A 19,200-nucleotide genomic window follows, 5' to 3' on the forward strand; every position below is an offset into this window, starting at 1 on the left:
TCTTCTGTATAGCACAGGGAACTATATTCAGTATCGTACAGTATCCTATAATGAAATAGAATATGAAAAGGAATATATGTATGTATATGGATGACTGAAACATGCTGTACACCAGAAATTGACACAACATTAAATACGGTTTATATGTTAATTAAAAATGGTTTAAATAAATAAATACTTTTTTTCTAGTTATGGGTCACATTTTCCTGCTTATCATGTCCAATGATGTTTTGATTGAATGTTGGACATTGTTGCTGCTGCATTGTCGAATGTTTGGATTATCTTGTCTTTCTTAAAGAATATTTCGGCAGACAGTTAAGTTGCAGATCAGTTTAATCACTTCGAGTCTTTCTTTTAAGACTTGTTAGGGGAGGTTTTGAGCAGCTTTCCCTCCAGAGTTAATTTAGCTCTGCTTCGAAGGCATGACCCTGTGGGGTCTCCACTGAATGCACCTAGGTGATGACTGGGGACTCTTTACTATGATTGGTTGGTGCTCAGAGGACATTCTGACTTCTGTGAGCCCAGGAATTACTATGCTTATGACTCCCAGATTGCTCTTTGACATCGTAGAATTTTACTCTCACATGCACGCAGTATACTCAACAAAGTGATTTCAATCAAGATTTCTGGAGCTTTTTTGTTGTTTTTTTGGTATCTCTGTCCTTTCTGTAACTCTTTCCTGCAACTTTCAGCCACCTCGGCCTCTTTGAACTTCCATTTCTGGCTCCACAACTCCCTAAGACCATTGAACTGTCTTTGAGTTTCCCACTCCAACGACTAGTGTATAAATATTGCCTCGAGGCAGGAAGCTAGGGAGATTGTAAGGCTTCTGTAAATTTTTTCCTTTCTCTTAAGGATCACAGTTCCAGGTTATCTGTTGCCTAAAATCTAAAAATAGTTATTTTATGTATTTCATCCAGTTTTCTGTGCAGGAGGTTGAGCCTGGTCCTTGTTATTAAAATGGCAAGAAATGGGAGTTTCTGTGCAAAGGTGCTTTGACCTCTTTAAAGCATTATATTTTTTACATTCTCACTCCGTTCAATTATTTTCTTCCTAAATTTTTAAAGCAATATATTCCTTAGGTGGATTGGCAGTGGGGTGGTGTGTGTGTGAGAGAGAGAGAGAGAGCAAGCCAGAGAGCAATCAAGAAAAGAGAGAGAGAAGAGAGAAGGGTATCTAGCATGTTGTGGAAAACTACGATTTTTATTTTCTTCCCTGCAACTTTCAGGATTTGGCTTTTGAGTGGTAGATTTTTATCTTTACTTTAATAGTTTTACATTGTTTTAATAAGAGTTATAAACATTAGCACCAAAATTGTCATTTCATGCATTACATTGCCTAGGAAATGACTAAATAAAAAGGTGATTTTAAAGCAAAATATTAAGTCAATCATCGCAGACATAAAAAACAAACTTGTGAAGTGGTATACAGCTGACCCATCTGCAGGCATCCTTTACACCACAGAAGGACTAGATAAAGTGAGAAAGCAGAAGAGTAAAATACTCAGACATTTTTGTGTCTGATTCAACACTGCTTTTCTTCTGTTTGGACATTCTGTCTCCCCCAAATGCATTCATATTATTATTGCCCCCTTTAGGGGTCCTCCTGTACTTGAACTGGCTAATGGAAGGCATGCAGTATCTGAAATCAGCAATATGTTACTGGTAAAATCCACTTCCGTCGGGAACATACAGATACGAGCCTAATCTCAAACCTCTACACTTTTCCTTGCTCTTGACAAATTACACGCTTCTTCTACCTATTAAGAGAGGGAAAGGGGACCCATGAAGAACTCTTTAAATAGGCTACTAAAATTTAATAAAAAAGAAGTGAGGACATTTTGGACAGAGGAAAGTAGAAGTTTACGTTAAAAATTCCTATTTTACATTTGCTTATGCTGTGATTGTGTTAGAGTTCACGAGGCAGACGCCATCATTATGAGTTAATTTGATGAGCCAGTTAACACAGAGGAAACGAACTGAGTGAATTTAGAACCTGTGACCACGTTAGTCTAAGTCTAGGTCTGCACATCTGCCTCCTTTTGCTTTAAGGCAAAAGCGTAGGGTTGTTGATTTTCAGATTATTTAATCGTCCCAGATGTTTTCATGAAACCTGGTGATTTTAGCCAGTAACACTGGGAAGGCAGCTTCTCTGCAATCTGATGAACAATGGTGGAAAAAACCTAAAGAGACAACTTGTTTTAAATACAGTCAGTAGCTCTGTAAATCCACAGTTACGTTGAGTTCCAAGGCTTTGAGACCAAGTCAACAAAGATCAAAGCTACAAGAAGTTCTCTTTCACCCTGTTTCTCTGCATCCTCATTCCGTCCCTCTCAGTGTACAATTTCTTCGGAGCCTGGGACGCTGGAGACCCTTGACTGACCCTTTTAGCACAGAGCAGTTGTGAGAAAACATCTCGTCAAATCATGCTGTGAGTTAAAAAAAGTGAAATTCTGCCAAGTGGTTGTCGAATGTCTTATAAGAAAAATTGAGTGCTTAGTAACTCCCTATAGGGATGCCAATCAAACATGCAAATTAAAAAATTAAAGATGCACTGATCCTTCTAAACAGGAAAAATACTGATACATAACGGTGCAAACTACAATGCTTATGAAGCGATCTGCTCTCTTCTGGAAGAAATAAGTACCCACTGAGACAAGCACAGGCTCCTACAAGTGGAGGAACCTTAGAAAAGAGGGCAAACTAGAGGTCGTAGGGGAGGGAATGGCCGTGACTTTATTTCTTCATGTCTTCTTTGTTAAAGTGTTGGAACCCTCCCCCTAAAACAGGAAGCAACTAGGATCAAGGTTGATGTTAGCCACCAGGTGGCAGTGATGCCTCAGTAACGTTGTTTTAACAAGGAGGCCAATTTGCCCTTCTTTCTCTCTCTCACCCCCAGATTCATTAGCATCACTTTTCCATATTTATAACTGTTGCTGGTGGAGTCATGGGTTCCATTTATGACCTCACTCATTTTCATCCTTCCCTCCTAAGAGGAAAACATAACCCCCATTTAACTAACTTTAACTTCTCTTAGGCTCTTTATACCCTGTATAATTTCTAAGGATTTTCTTCAGTTTCATTTCTGTCTGCCTTTTATTCTATTTTCAGCTTCTTTCTTTCCCCATATGTCCTCCCTAGCATCATCTGCAAACACGCCCAGAAATCTTCCCAGAATTCCACGCAGCCAAGCATTAAGAGCAACCGTGGACGTTTCTCTGGGCTTTCCCTCTTCACCTCATCCTTCTTCTGCACCACAGGGAGACTTCTCTGAGAAAAGCAAGATGGACTGTGTACTTTAAGTTTCCTGTTCCTGCCCCTGCCAAATCATGTCTTCTGCCTCACAGAAGCAGAAAAAGAAAGCAAAGCTACTGAGCATGAATAAATCCCTTGTGATTTTTGTCTTTCCTTAACAGACGTTTCTGCAAATTTGCCTTCAGGGATGTTGAGCTTTGAGAATTTCTTCATCCTATTCCTTCGTTTTGCTTCTTCCACTTGGGGGTAAAGGAAGGCCACGCAGAAGGATGCCTTCTTTAATGAGAGGTTACTGCCACCATCCACCTCAGACATAAACTGCCTCAGCTAAAGCAACTGTGCTTCTATAGAGAATCAAGCATGAAACCAAAAATACAGCTGGAGGTTAACTTGGAAATGATCTTGACAAAGCATCTGAAACCTTTCTCAGAGGAAGGGTCCACATACGTATTTTCTAGAGCCTCTGATTGAAGAAGGTGGGCTTTGGAAGGGCTTTACCAGAATCAGAGTCTGACCCTGGGGCAGGGGGAAAATGTAACTGTCAATTATATTTCCTTCCCAGCAGAAGATCTGCTCAAGACAGAGGCGCTGGATTATGGAGAAGAGCATTGTATGTGATGGCAGTAACTGCCAAGGAATCTCTTAGGTATTTTCAGTTTCTTGGATGGAGACTATGTCATTGGTTAGAGAATCATGAGCCAAATGCTCATGTATCTGAAAAATTAATCCTTGAAGGAGATGCATGTGCTTCCCAAGGTTATGTACCTAGTAGGGGAGGAGAATTCAGATTTCTGGAACACAGACTGCCCATCTGTACAATGGAGTTATTAAATGCTCCTAGGTAGGAGCATGGTAAGGAAGAAACAGCGTGCAATCCATCTGCATAAAATGGAATGCTAAGGAGGGGATCAGTGCACAGCACTTCCCTGTGTGATAAGTAACAAGTGGTTATAATATAAACATACACTTAGAGTAAAACAGGTTGGTGTTGAAATTCTGCTTACCTCTCTTACCAACTCTAGGTTTTTGACTTTTTAAATTTAGCTTTATTCTCTATTAAATGGAAATATAATAGCACCTACATTACGGGGAGGGTCCTTTTTAAAGATGTATTGGTCATGTCTGCTGTGCAATGAATGTTCAATGGATTGTATCTATTAATATTATATTATTAGGAATATTTTAAAGTAAAATTAATGAATCATATCTAAACAACTAGAAAGAGAGAAGTAAGCTGTTAGAGCTGTGTTTTAAGCTGGGCATGGAATTGATCATTAAATGCTCTAGGGCATATTATCTACATACTATTTCCTTCTCTAGAAGAAATTTATCTCTAGGGAAATTTGAGCATTAATGGAATAATTTACTCTTATTTTGGCAAGAGGAGTGTTACTTAAGATGGTTAGGTGATGAAGGTTGCTAGATTTAATTATTTAATACATTAATTATTTCATGTACATCCTACAAGTCTTTTCACTCTATTACTATTTTAAAATGCACTTAATTCCACTCAAGGACTTGATTTTAAAAAATAGTAACTAAGAACACTTTAAAGTAATAAAAGTAATGATATTTCTTATTTTTAATTAAAAAATTCAGAGTCAGAGGCTGTTTGATTTTTTTTATGCTTTAGCACTTAATAAGTACATATTTTAAGTTTACCCCCCTAAAATGACTGAATTTGGCAGTAATTAGAAAAATATTCAGTTAGCATGGCAGTGTCCAGATAGGATCACCAAATACCCAGTCTGTATTCAGGCTGTAGCTGAAATACTTTGGGTGTAAGATAAATAATTTCCTTACAGTAATGACAAGTTAAGCAATAAAAACTGATTTGGAGACAGAAGTGGCCAGGACATTACCAACACATCCAGTCTTGGAAAATTTAAAGAATGTAATTTTCTCATTTAGAAAGAAAACATTAAAATGGCATTGAACTCTAAACATAATGCATTTGTGCACATCTGCAAACTAAATTTATCTTTTGTGCTTTGTTCATGTTCAGAATTCAATTACAATTCACTTCATTGTTATCACCCCTTCTAGAGAATCAGAAATTAAATTTTGCCCTTAGCTGCCCTCATGGTCATGAATCACTATGGAAATAAAAACTCATTTCAATCACGATACCTCAAAATACAATCCTGTGAATCAAATTGGGGAGGTCTTTTGAACAGATGTATGTAGTTTAAATCATGGGAAATAAGATATATGTCTGTGACACTAAGTTGGCTCTGAGAAAGAAAAAAATAAATTATTTTTCACTTCTTTGCAAAGCTTCTGACAACCTATACGTTTAACACCATATACATAAAATGTTAAGGAACAAAGAACATGCTTGAGCATGAAATACACATTTTATTTTATAAGGAAACTAATTTATTGCATATATATATATATATACCTTGGCCTTTAAGGGTAAAAACTCTAAAAGTGTAAATCTATTCTCCTACTGCAAAAGATCTCTCTCTCTCTCCCTTTCTCTGTTTCTATAAAAGAAAGCTGAAAACCCTAAGTTCAACACAATGAAAATAGAACAGCAAGTCAGAACACAGCTATCTTATTCATAAAAACATACAAGATACAGATCAGACGTTGCTTATAATGGTAGGCATATTTTTGGCTTCACAAAAAATAATAATAGGAGAATCACAATTTTTAGAGCTGTTTAAGTGAATAGTAGCATGCCACCACCACATTCTATCTTTTGCGTTCTTATTCTTGGCTAGCTCGTCATTTCTTTTTCCTGGGCAAAAATGTGCGTGCTACAAAGTCCCAAGTATCAGATCAGATTGTTCTAGATCTAGCCCCATTAAGGGCTTTCTATCTTGAGAAGCCATTATATGGAAACTATATTAAAAATGAGCACATAAAAATAACTTTCTAAATAGGGGTTTCTAACGCTAAGCAAAGTGTGTTAGTGGTGCTTCTGTTTCCTTTTAAGAAGGAGGTGGTGTCAGTTTAACTTCATGATTATAAAGCCTACATCTTTTCAGAAGAGGAAGCCAGAAATAAATAGGAAAAGCCGTAAAAGTAAATGAAAAAATACTGGGTAAAGTTGAAAACTAACATCATGATCATAGTGTCACTTCAGAATTCACAGCTTCTTGGGCTAACCCAAATCATGGGTTGTGTCTTCTGAAGTGTCCTCCTAAATTTCCCACTTCCTGACCTTTCTGTCTTTCTCTGCATCCTGCTAATTAAAGCGATAAAGCCATTCTGCTGCTCACTTGGATGTTTGAAGTAAAGAAGAAAATAAGTCTAGCTGATTTTATTTAACAATTCATTTAACCAGTCTCTGGAGATCCTACTCTGTGCTAGGGACAGAGTTCTGGGGGGATCATGGTAAAGCGAATGTCCCTACTCTCTTTCAGTTCTGGTAGGGGCAGACAGACAACAAACTCGTCATGTGCAAGGTGGTGATTCAGGGGTTTAAAGAAAACTAATACAAGGGAACTTAAGAAAGTGATGGAAGACGAGAAGACCCTATTTTAAACCATCTACTCCAGAGAGACTTCTCTAATAAGGTGATAGGAACAGAAAACTGAGGGAGCTTAGGGAGGAAATTGAGTGGCTGTATCTGAGGACAAGAGTTCCAGGCACAGGATATAACAACTGCAAAGTCATCGAGACAGGAACATGCCTGGTATGCTTGAGAGTGGTGGGAGCTACTGAGAGCTAGGAGATGGGTAGGGCAGGATGTCTGAAAGGGGGCAAAACAAAGGGGACTTGGGTTTGTGTTCTCATAAGGTAAGGGGGTGGGGTTCACGTCCTAACTGACTTTTTTTTAAAAAATTGAAGTATAGTCAATTTACAATAATATGTCAATTTCTGGTGTACGGCCTAATGTTTCAGTCATATGTATACATACATGTATTCGTTTTCACGTTCTTTTTCATTATAGGTTGCTACAAGATATTGAATATAGTTCCTGGGCTAACTTACTGTTTTACGGGGAGAATAATTAAGCATTGCACTTCTTCTGTCCCCACAGGTAGTAATCAATGCAGATACAGAATCAGCCTTGTTTTGGTCTTCACACCCAAGCTCTGCACACCTGGGCAGGTGTGGAGGGAAGCTCCTCTGGGCCAGTAAGAAGCTCTGTACTTATGTGGTTGTAGGAGAGGCTGGCTCTGCCATCCTATTTGCCTTTAAAAATCTTTTCTGACACTTTCCAATGGTTTTATGACCAATGTGGGTTTTTTGTATTCCCGAGACCCAAACCCAACCAAATGTGACCATTCAGTGATACTGCTGACATTTTAGGTCCAGATATATTTTCATCAAAATAAATAGAATCATTTGACCTTCTCTGGATGGATTTTAAGGAGGCGATCAACAATAAGCATAAATGAAATCTTTGTTATGACAAAATAAACCAAAATATTATTACCCGTAATTCTTTCTTTGGTTGGCCAGTTCCTTGAAAGCATCTTTGTTTCCCTGATGGCCGAAGTCAGTGAGACACCGCTGAAATTATAACACAAACAATGACCTAGTGAAATGAAGAAAGATTTCTGTTAAATTGTAGCAGTATCTGTGAACGTGGAGAAAAAAAGAATTTCAGATCTATTTCTCTCCCTCAAAACACTGAAATGAATGTTTCTCCCAAGATGGCAGTCTAAAAGATGTATGTCCATCATAGCTTTATCCTAAAAGCACTTGAACATGTGTTAAATTGACTAAAGAGTCAAGAGGGAAAAATCATCTCTCAGTGCTCCTCAGAGAAAATACACAGGGAATGAAACTTATGAGTCACACCTTTCTTCAACTTCTTCCAGTGATAAGATTTTACAAAGAATGAATTTCGAATGAAAGTGTAGCCACATTTACTATGTTTCAGTAACTTTTAGTGTAAATGCAGGCGCTCATCTAACTACAAGCATTATTTTTTTAATTTAACTATAGAACAGTAGAATGAGACTGTGACAGATATTTGTGGGAGAGGCTGGAATGAATCCTTCCTTTGCTGGTAGTAATCTTGTGATCCTGATTAAATTTCTTGTCACCTTTGAACCTACACTTCTTCCAAAGTACACGAACAATAATATATATAATTTTAGTATTGTTATGAGAATTAAGTGAGTCATGTGCTACCACTTAATCATTAGTTAATATAGGAGGGCAATAAATATTAGTTCCTTCATCTGCTTCTAAGGGTGACCTTTAGGTACTGCTTAAAATTCTCATATAAAAGTGTAGAAAGAAAGCACAAATCACCTTGTAATTGAAAACAACCCAGTGGATCTCTTTGTGTATGTCTTTCTTTCCTGTGTGTCTCCTTTATAATCACATGGAAGACTTCACTTCTGATACTGATGGTCACCAAATGTGTGGGGGTTTTCCCCACAATAAGCAATTTTCTGTGACACCAGCTGGCTGTCCTACAACTTAATTCTACCACTATCTACCTGGTGGGAGTATCAGATCCCACAAGTTAAAGACACAGTCTCTCAAGACTGCTCCCACCCTACTTCAGATGCCAATCACAGGTCGTAGTCCCCAGGTTACCCACAACTTGCATACAAATGGAAGTTTCCCATGACCCACTCCTTAGGTTCAATTGGTTTTCTAGAGCAGCTCACAGAACTCAAGGAAACACTTAGTTATATTTCCCAGTTTATTTAAGTTATGATAAAGGATACAGATGAACAGTCAGATGAAGAGAAACATGAGATGAGGTCTGGGAAGGTCCCAGCGCAGGAGTGTCTGTCCCCGTGGAGTTGGGGTGTACCACCCTCCTGGTGTGGGTGTGTTCACCTGCCTGGAAGTGCTCTGAAACATGTGCTGTTGGGATCTTATGGAGGCTTCTTCACATAAGCAGGGTCAACTCTTAACACCATTTCCAGGCCCACTACCCTATCTGGAGGATGGGGTGAGGCTGAAAATACCAAGCCTCTAATCATGGCATAGCCTTTCTGTGACCATCCCCACACCAGGAGCTCACCCAGAGTCAACTCAGTAGATAAAAAGTACTTCTAGTGCTCTTATCACTTAGGAATTTACAAGGGTTTGGAGAGCCCTGTGTCAGGGAAGGGATCAAGGACAAATACTAGAACAAGAGATATTCTGGTATTCTTATCTCACAAGAAATTACAAGGGTTTTAGGAGCTCTGTGCCAGGAACCAGGGGCAGAGACTGACATAATAAAATAAAAACAATCTTAGTTAAAATATTCATGTTTTTCTGTGGCCACTTAAGTTTTCCTTTGGTAAACTAATAAAAGTATTAATTGCAAAAAGAGAAGCAACTTCTAAAATTGGTCTTTTTTTTCAAGTTAGGTTTGTTGTAAATAATACAGTAAATGATACAAGATAAATTTTAGTCTTTATTTCTTCTATTTTAAGCATCTAAGCATCCCGATAGTTGCTGGATTAGACTAGCCAGTGATGTTAATGGTTGGTGATCACAGATGCTTGTGGATTGGTTTAATCAGACTAAGACCTAACGAGCCAACTCAGAGAAATAAGAGTTGTTAGGAATAGAGTCAGAGCACCAAGGCCAATGGAAAGGAGACACCCCAAGCAGTAACCATTAGGCACAGATTCAGGGGTTTTGTCCACTAAAATGCAGGGAACCTGCAATATTTGTTTTTCTGCTGAGGGGATCACCAACTCTGGCTTGTAGTCAATGCAAGCTTGATTCATCCACTGTGAAAAGATGGTTTTAGGAAACTTGGAGTTTAAGACATATACTTAACCAGTCCTGGAAAAAAAAATTCCTAGGGATAATGGAGAAAACAAAAGAAAATTAAATGAGATAATCAAATAGTTTGAAGCATGGACATAAGGGTTTAAACATCAAGGTTAACAGATGTAAGTTTTAGAATGTAGCGAAGAATAAAAGAAAGAAAAATTAAGATGGCTGTAAATATGATGAAAATGATGTGCATGTCTTCCCGTAGATAATGACTTTAAACCTTTCACTATCTAAGCTCTATCAAGACAATGGTATTTGATAATTGTTCTTTCGCTTTTGATTTCCAAGTACTTAAAACAGTTCTGGGTCTTAATAGTCAATACATATTTACTGATTGTATGACTGAATGATTGAATGAATGAATAAATGGCTGGCTGGCTGGATGAATGGATGAATGAATAAAAAGCAATAAGGAGATAAAAGTAAACCACCAAGAGATAGAAATTTGAAGAAACTTTATTCAAAGCATGATAGAAAGGGTGAAGTGAGGGCTTTTGTAATTTCTTGGTAGGGAAAGTGATAGGGGAGGAGAGCTCCCATCTACAGCTGGGAGTCAAAACACCATAGAAAGTCTGATGAGTGGTATCAAGCCTGTCCTGTTGTTACAGTTTTGATCCACAGAATTTTATGTCTCTGCTAAACCTTATTTAGATTTCCACTGTAACAACTCTAAAGAAGCTATTTATATGTCTGTTTCTCCCAACCAGACTATAGTCTCTAAAGGAGATGTATAATGTTTTTGCATTGTTTTTAAATTTCAATTTCTCTGATGATTAATGATGTTACGCATGTTTTCATGTGCTTATTGGCCATTTGTGTATCTTCTTTGGAGCGAGGTCTATTTAAATCTTCTGCCTATTTTTTAATCAGGTTGTTTATCTTTTGTTGTGGTTGAGCTGTAAGAGTCTTCCACTTATTTTTAATTGTTTTCTTTTAGTCTTCTTATAATTAAATTTTAAGAGTTCTTTTTATATTCTGGATATAAGATCTTCATCAGATATATAACTTACAAATAGAAGTATTTTCTTCTAGTTTGTGGCTTGTCTTTTCATTTTCTCAACGGTTTTAGCTTGTGCATCTAAGTCTAGGATCTATTTTGAGTTAATTTTTTTGTATGAAGCAAGATAATAGTTTCAGTCCACTTTTTAGAAATAGGGATATCCAACTGTCCCAGGACTACTAGACGAAAAGGCTATATTGTCACTCATGTGTTACTGACACCTTCATCAAAAATCATTTAATCATAAATGTAAGAGATTATTGCTGAACTCTCAGGTCTTTTCCACTGATCTATATGCCGACTCTTACACAAGTATCACACTGTCTTCTTTATTATAACTTTATAATATGCTTTGAAATTGGATAATGGAAATCCTCCAATTTTACTCTTCCTTTTTCTAAATTGTTTTGGTTATTTTAGGCTTTTAGCATATCCGTATACATTTTAGGAGCAAGTTTTGCCTTTCTACACAAAGGCCTGTTGAGATTTTGATAAAGATTTTAATAAGTGTACAAATCTTTGAAGAAAATTACCATCATATTATCATTGCATCTTATAATTCATGACCATAGAAGTCTCTCTATTTAAAATTTTCTTTCATTTCTCTCAGGGGTGTTTTTTAAAAAATATGCAGTGTACAATTATTGCACTTATTTTGTTAGATTGTTATTGTTAGTAGATGCCCTTTATCAAAATGAAGCGGTTTCTTTCTATTCCTAGTTCTGTGATAGTTATCGTAAATGAGTGCTGGATTGTGTCAAATGCTTCTTCTGTATCCTTTGAGATAATCACCTGGGTTTGGTTTTGCGTTATATTAATATGGTGTATTACCTTAACTGATTTTCAGATGTTAAGCCAATTTTGCATTTCAGGGATAAATCCCACTTAATCATGACACGTAACCTTTTTAATATGTTTTATATATTGCTGAATCGAATTTGCTAAAAATCTGTTGAGATTTTACATCTATGTTCATGAGGGATGTTTGTTTTCTTTCTTTGTGATCTCTTTGGCTTTGATATCAGGGTAATTGTAATTAATAACAAGAAACATGTATTTGGTCTTTGTCCTCAATTTTGGAACAAAGCTCCTAAAACCTTTAGAATTTCTTAAGTGATAAGAGCAATAAAGGTGTCTTGATATTCATAACAAACCCCTTTCACCCATTCCTGAGTTTACGTTAATGAAGTGACTTTTGGAAAGCCCCTAAGAATGGGGACTGGTTGCCAGGGAAACAAACCATGTGATTACAGGTTTGGGAATTTCAGTTTCACCCCTAGCACCCTGGAAGGAGAGAGAGGCTAGAGATGCAATGGCCTGTGATGCAATTAATCATGCTTATGTAATGAAGCCTCCATAAACACTAAAAGGACAGGGTTCAGAGAACTTCTGGGTTGATGAACAAGGGTCTGGGGGAAGTGGCACATGGAAGCTCCTCACCCTTTCCCCAAACCTTGCCCTATGCATCTAGTCCATCTGGCTCTCCCTGAGTTATATCCTTTTATTAATAAACTGGTAATTTAGTAAGTAAGCTGTTTCTCTGAGTTTTGTAAGCTGCTCTAGCAAATCAAACACAAGGAGGAGAACATCATTGGAACCTCCAATCTATAGCTAGTTGGTCAGAAAGACCTGGGTTTGCAGCTAGTATCTGAAGTGGAAGCAGGGGCTGTCTTGTGGGACTGAGCCCTTAGCATGTGGAATTTGATGCCACGTCCTGGTAGTGTCAGGAGTGAGCTGAATTGTAGGACACACAGCTGGTGTTGAAGAATCATTGTTGGTGTCGGAGGGGGGGACCTCCCCCCCTCCGACACCAACCCCCAAGAAGAATCGGATGCAGAATCAGAGTAATACTGACTTCATAGAATAAGTTGGAAAATATTTCCTCCTCCTCTATTTTCTCAGGGTTTTGTATTATCTCTTTAACTGTTACATAGGATTCACCAACGAAGCTTTCTGGAGCTGGGCTTTTCTTTGCAGGAAAATTGTTAATAATTAGTTCATCGTCTTTGCTTATGTCCAGGCATTGTATTTCTCTTTGATGCAGTTTTGATAATGTGTGTCCTAAGTATTTGTCCATTCTATCTAAATTACATAATTTGTTGGCAAAAAATCGTTCATAATACTTCCTCATAATTCTTTCGATTTTGGTTTCCCTGGAATTGTTCGTGATATTCTCTCATTTATTCCTGTTTGGTATTTGAGTCCTTTCTTTCTCTCTCTCTCTCTTTTTTTTTGGTTATTCTAACTAAGATTTGTCAATTATCTTGATCTTTCCAAAGAATCAATATTTTTCATTGAATTTCTCGTTGTTTCTCTGTTTCTAATTTTGTTGATTGCTGGTCTAATCTTTATTATTTCCTTCTGCTTGGTTTGGGTTTAGTTTACTATTCTTTACCTTTTTTTAAAACTGAATTATAGTTGACATACAATATTATGATAGTTTCAGAGGTACCATATAGTAATTTAATATTTACACATGTTATGATATTTATACACCTCAGTAAGTCTAGTAACCACCTGTCCCCCTACAGAGTAATTACAATATTATTGGCCATATTCTTTATGCTGTATATTACATCCCCATGTCTTATTTATTTTATAACTGGAGATTGGTACCTCTTAATCCTTTCTACCTACTTTGCCCCACACTTCACCCCTCTTCCCTCTGGCAACCACCTGTTTGTTCTCTGCATCTATGAGTCTGGTTCGTTTGTTTGGTTTTTTAGATTCCACATATAAGTGAAATCATATTGTGTTTTCTCTGTCTGATTTATTTTTCTTAGCATAATACCTCCAGATCCACCTGTGTTGTCACAAATGGAAAGATTTTATTTATTTTATGAATCAGTTACATGCCATTGTATGTATATATGTGTTTATGTATATATATATATATATATATATATATATATATATACACATATATGTATTACATCTTCTTTATTCATTCATCAATGGACATTTAGGTTGCTTTCATAAGTTCATTACCATGAATAATGCTACAATGAACATTGGTGTGCATATATTTTTTCAAATTAGTGTTTTTGTTCTCTTCAGATAAATACCCAGAAATGAAATTACTGGATTATATGACAGTTGTATTTTTAATTATTTTGAGGAACCTCCATAATGTTTTCTATAGCAGCTGCATCAATTTACAATCCCACCAACAGTGCACAAGGTAGCCAACAGAGCACAAGTAGCTTACCAAAAATCACGTTTCAGTAGACTCACTCTATGTTGCAGTTTAGTGAACATTTAATTTCTGTTAGAGTCATCCGATCAATTGACTGTCAGTTCTCATATGTGTGTGTGTATGCATCTTTACGCACATTTTCCTTTTTTCTCTGATTTCTTTAGTATTTCAGTTGGATGCTAGGAAAGATAGTGCCATGATATATTAGTAAGATGCTATTTAAATCCAAAAGTAAAATCTAATTTTTAGATTTTAGGGGGAATGGATTTCAAATGTTCAGAAAATATATAGATGTAATAACATAACCTGAGACTCTAAAAATGGTGACAATTTAAGAAGGTGGATATCCATGTGAAAATTAAATTTAGCTTACATAGACTCAAATATTCCCCAGTCCACAGTGACAGAGAAGATCCATAATGAACCTGAAATTACTACAAAGGCAGTTATATAATGAGCTCAGTCACTAAATAAACATAATGGGGAGGAAAAATAAGGGGAATAGAACTTAGGATAAATGTAAAAGACAGCAACAAGCATGTAAGATTGGCCAGAGAAAGTTTAAAGTACACGAAATGAATATGATTCAGATGAAGAAAGAGCTTGCTCGGGAGTAACAAACCATGAGCAGGATGATCTGTTTAATCCCTTACTTTTTTCATTCTTTCTGTCAAATAAAAGCATTCTTAGACTAGAAATCTGGGAAGAAGAAAATATTAGTAAGAGGGAGCTGAAGGCCAGGACAGATGAACACATCTTCAGATATCACCTATCAACTCATAATTAGTTCAGGTATCCTATCTCAGATTCATTACATCCCAGTAACTGAAGTACTCTGCAAAAGAAATGGCCAAGCCACTGCCAATAATTATGAAGCAAGACCAGATTATCAAATAAACAAACAAAAAGCTGGAGTAAGGCAGTTCTTACTCCAGGCTTCAAAGAAGCAGAAAACATACAAGCCACAAAATATACCTAATAAGTCTGAGAACAAATCTAGGGAGGTTTTTAGAATGAATTATTAACTTAGAGAAGAAAATGACCATCAGTGAAGCAACCAAGGGTTTAATAAGAAAAAATATTCCAAACTATACTCCTTCTGAAAGAATTACTGGACTAGGATCTCAGCAAGAAGTGATTTCTTACCAAAACTGAGGTTAGAAGTATCATGTTCTTATAGAAACAAGCAATTAACAAAATAATTAAAATGTAATTTATATGCATACTTATTAAATAAGTATATTTTTAAAACAATCATGGTGTCTCCTTCCAGATAAAAAAAGCATATCTGCATGACAATCCTGTATTTAGCTATTTTCTTGAATTCTGCTCTCTTTCCTCAATTGCCCAGGAAATTTTTCTGGAATTCTTCTCTGCTGAGGCAGGTTCTGTCAGAATATTTAGGATTCACATTTTCTGTTGTTTCATTTTTACAGATTATGTCAAATTTAACTCAGAAACTATGAGAAAACTCAGCAAGTTGGCTAAAGTAAAAAATAAATGCATAAATTCAATAGCGTTTATAAAGCAAAATAGCAACTGTTTAGAATATTGTGGATAATTCATGATAGCAATGAATAAGATAAAAATCTTATGCATAAATGTGACTAGAAATGTGTGAAACTTATTTGACAATGAACCTCTGCTGAAGGATTAAATACAATGCATGACTACATGGAGACATAATCATGATCTAGGAAGAGAAGACAGTGTACTCATGTTAATTCTTTCCAAATTTATATACTGTATATCATCTTACTTCTTTTTATTTATTTATTTATTTTTCTTTTTTCTTTTTAGTTGAAGTATAGTCAGTTACAATGAATCAGTTTCTGGTTTACAGTACAATGTCCCAGTCTTGCATATACATACATATATTCGTTTTCATCTTCTGATCGGGACCTTCTTTGGTGTTTGACTTAAATGGTTCTGAAATTCATCTGGAAGAAAAAGATACATTAAAAATATATAGGAAATTTAGTGGAAAAAAATAATAAGGAGAAGTTGCTCTGTCAGTTGTACTTTTAAAGTATAATCATGAAAACATGTTATAGGTGTTGGAACAGATAGATGAATGGAACAAATAAACATTCAGTGGAACTTTTCTCTGCATTGTAATAACCATCTTCATCATTGTCACATTTGATGAGTATCTACTATGGGCCAGCCACTACTCTGAGTTCTATCATGTATTAACTTATTTAATTCTTATGATGCTCCTGAATCATAGCCCTCACCTGGCTTTTACCCTCCAATTTTTAGTGAGACTATTTAACCCTATGGCATAATGCCAGTGTGAGTCTAATGAAGGAAATGAAGGAAAGCTGACATTACAAGGTTGAATCGAACAGAGTTAATAAACAAACAAAGAACTGGGCTGGATTATAGGAATAGAGGGCATTATTCGATCTGGGGTTTAGAGGAGCCATATGCCCCCTTCACTTCAGCCCTTCTAGACTACCACAGGATTTCTGGTCATTCACAATAGGAAAATGAGTCAATCCCATTCTCAAATCTATTGGTGAAAGAGTTTCCTCTATTCTGTCCTTTGAGTTGTCTTAAACTTAAGACCGTTCATTGGTCATTGTATTACAGCATCCACCCGGACTTAACGCTCTGTTGGAGTTCGCGGACCAGATGCCTAGAGCAAGGTAGGGCTCAGAGAAAGCATCATATGGTTTGTGAGTAGGTGAATGGGTTTTTCATTTTTTCTGCTTTCCCACCACTACAGATGATCAACGAGATAAGGGAAACTCGTGGTGCCACTCAAAGGTGGAGTGATAGACAGCAACCAGGAGAGGGCGTGCACTCCCCAGGAAAGCCCAGAAATACTGCCCTAGAAAACCAGACATTCAGATATTTCACAAAACAGTGATCTCAGGAGGCCAGAAAACACAGGGATGCTGGGGATATAGAAGATCGTGTGTGTGTGTGTGTATTTCATCTGGGAGGATATTTTTTGACATGATATATATCATGGTGGCTGAACTGGGTGTCATTTCCTTTTTTTTTTTTCCTATACATACATTCCTGTAATAAAGTGTAATAAAGATAATAAAGAGATAACTCTAGACTGAAAAGAATTTAATTCTTTTCTTATGAACTTGGATTAATAATACCAATATATGTCCTAGCCTTCCAGGATTTGTGTGAATGGAATATACTTGCAAAATCATTATTGCTTAAAACTAAAGCCTTGAGGGATTTCTGCAAAGGTGCACTGACAGGAATGTAACCTATGCCCATCTGTGAATTATGCCAGTATTCCTAAACATGTTACCCAAAAAACAGTTCAGAGAAGTGCCAAACAATGACTGTCCGGCACAGATCTTTCTTCTTCCAGCAGTGACCTACCCATACCGCAAAGGCTCCTCGGCCGCAGGTGTAAACTGCACTGCCCTCTGCGTCATGACAGCCTCTCATGGGCTGTGCGTTAATTAGGGCTTTGGTTTAATGGCCGATTCCCCCCCCCTACCTTGAGAGCCAGCATCCTCCCTAGGAAGTGGCCACCTGATTGCGCTCCCTTAGCTCAAGGCCCAGACATCTCCTCTCTTCTCTCCCAACCCCCCAGCTCAGTGTTCCTGATCAGGGCTTGGCTTTTTGCTGGCAGGCTGAAGCTGATCTCAACGGAGAGCAGATGCCGGGCAGAACCTGTCAGAGTCCTCTTTTTGGTTCCCCAAGCACACCTTAGTTTCCACATCACTGCTTATGAAATGGCCACCTTTCGTAAACTCTTAATGGCCGATGTTGGAACATTCATTCCAAAAGCACAGCAGTGCCACATCAAGACCTGCACGTGAGTTTTCACAGCAACAGTATTCACAAAAGCCCGAAGTGGAAGCAATCCAAATATCTGCCAACTTGGTAAATGTATTTTTTAAATTGTGCTGTGTCTGTGCAGCAGCATACTATTCAGTAATAAAAAGAAGTAAAAAACTACAGGTACATTGTATGCCTCAAGATGAATCACCCCCAAAAGCATCATACTAAGTGAAAGATGTCAGATACAAATACTCCATATTTTATGATTCCATTTATTTGAAGTGTCCAGACAAAGAAAGTGTAATGGACAGAAAGCAGATGAGTGGTCGCTCAGGGCGAGGGGTAGGAACAAGGATTGACCATAAAGAAGCATGCAGGAGCTTTCTACAGTGATGGAAGTGTTCTAAAAGTGAGTTGTGGTGATGGTTATACAACTCTACAAATTTACTAGAATATCAAATTGCATAACTGCAGTAGGTAAATTTTATGTTATATCAATTATACCTCAATAAAGCTACTAAGAAATTAAAAAGCATGGCAGTTATCCCTCTGGATTCTCTATGGAATAGGTATCCCTTCCCTAGAACAGAGTTCACAGCATAATCCCAGGTCACCTGATGGCCCAAAGATTAAGGGGACATAGGAGTGTCTAGTGGGTGGGATGCTGGTGTTATTTTGTGCTCTCCCAGGAATTGGTAGCACCACCTGACAAGTCCACGGGCCTAGTAAATACACATCTCAGTCCAAAATTTCCTGGATTCAAGAATTACCACATCTCTTTTCTCTATAACCTCAGTCAGTTTCTATTTTCAACTTTCATCTGCCTGGCTGGTGAAACAATCATCCTCATTGCTTGTTGGAATTCCCTCTTCCTTTCACACCCTTGAGCTAGGCCACGGGGCCAAAGCATTGATGGTGGAGGCATCTTCTTGTCCTTGGTCATCAGTTTGCATATTACTGGGGCCCTTTCTGTGCGACCCCTTCAGAAACAACATTTCTCTGCTGTCTCAGCACAACCTTCAGGCACAGGAATCTTTGCTGAGGTGGCCTGCAGCCCTGCCTGGGCTACAGGTTGCAAGTCAGTGGCATGGAGGCTACATCTGGCCTACAGATGTGCTTTTTTTGGCCTATGCTATGTTGTAAAAACATCTTAGTCAACTTTTAAAAGTCAGGAGAGTTTCACCAAAAAAAACAGAACAAAACTCTGGCCTCTCTGGAACATCAGGCAATCTAGCAGTCAGGGGCCACCTCTCCACGTAGCAGCAATTGCAGGAGCTGAGAAGGGGCTG

General features: G+C 37.4%; 1 long non-coding RNA gene and 1 pseudogene across 1 annotated transcript in view; one reads left to right on the forward strand and one right to left on the reverse strand.

Moving 5' to 3' along the window:
* The window catches only part of LOC141578131 (uncharacterized), a 29,494-nt gene extending 13,403 nt beyond the window's left edge, over positions 1-16,091 (reverse strand). The window contains exons 1-2 of the long non-coding RNA XR_012508078.1: positions 16,022-16,091; positions 7,648-7,749 (exon numbers count right to left, since the gene is read on the reverse strand). This is a non-coding gene — a long non-coding RNA (uncharacterized LOC141578131). The remainder of the gene's footprint in view (positions 1-7,647; positions 7,750-16,021) is intronic.
* A 1,331-nt stretch (positions 16,092-17,422) lies between these two features.
* LOC123615973 (peptidyl-prolyl cis-trans isomerase FKBP8-like) overlaps positions 17,423-19,200 on the forward strand; it is a 59,341-nt pseudogene continuing 57,563 nt past the window's right edge.

The sequence above is a fragment of the Camelus bactrianus genome, chromosome 1, assembly GCF_048773025.1.
Source record: "Camelus bactrianus isolate YW-2024 breed Bactrian camel chromosome 1, ASM4877302v1, whole genome shotgun sequence".
Taxonomy (NCBI): Eukaryota; Metazoa; Chordata; class Mammalia; order Artiodactyla; family Camelidae; genus Camelus; species Camelus bactrianus.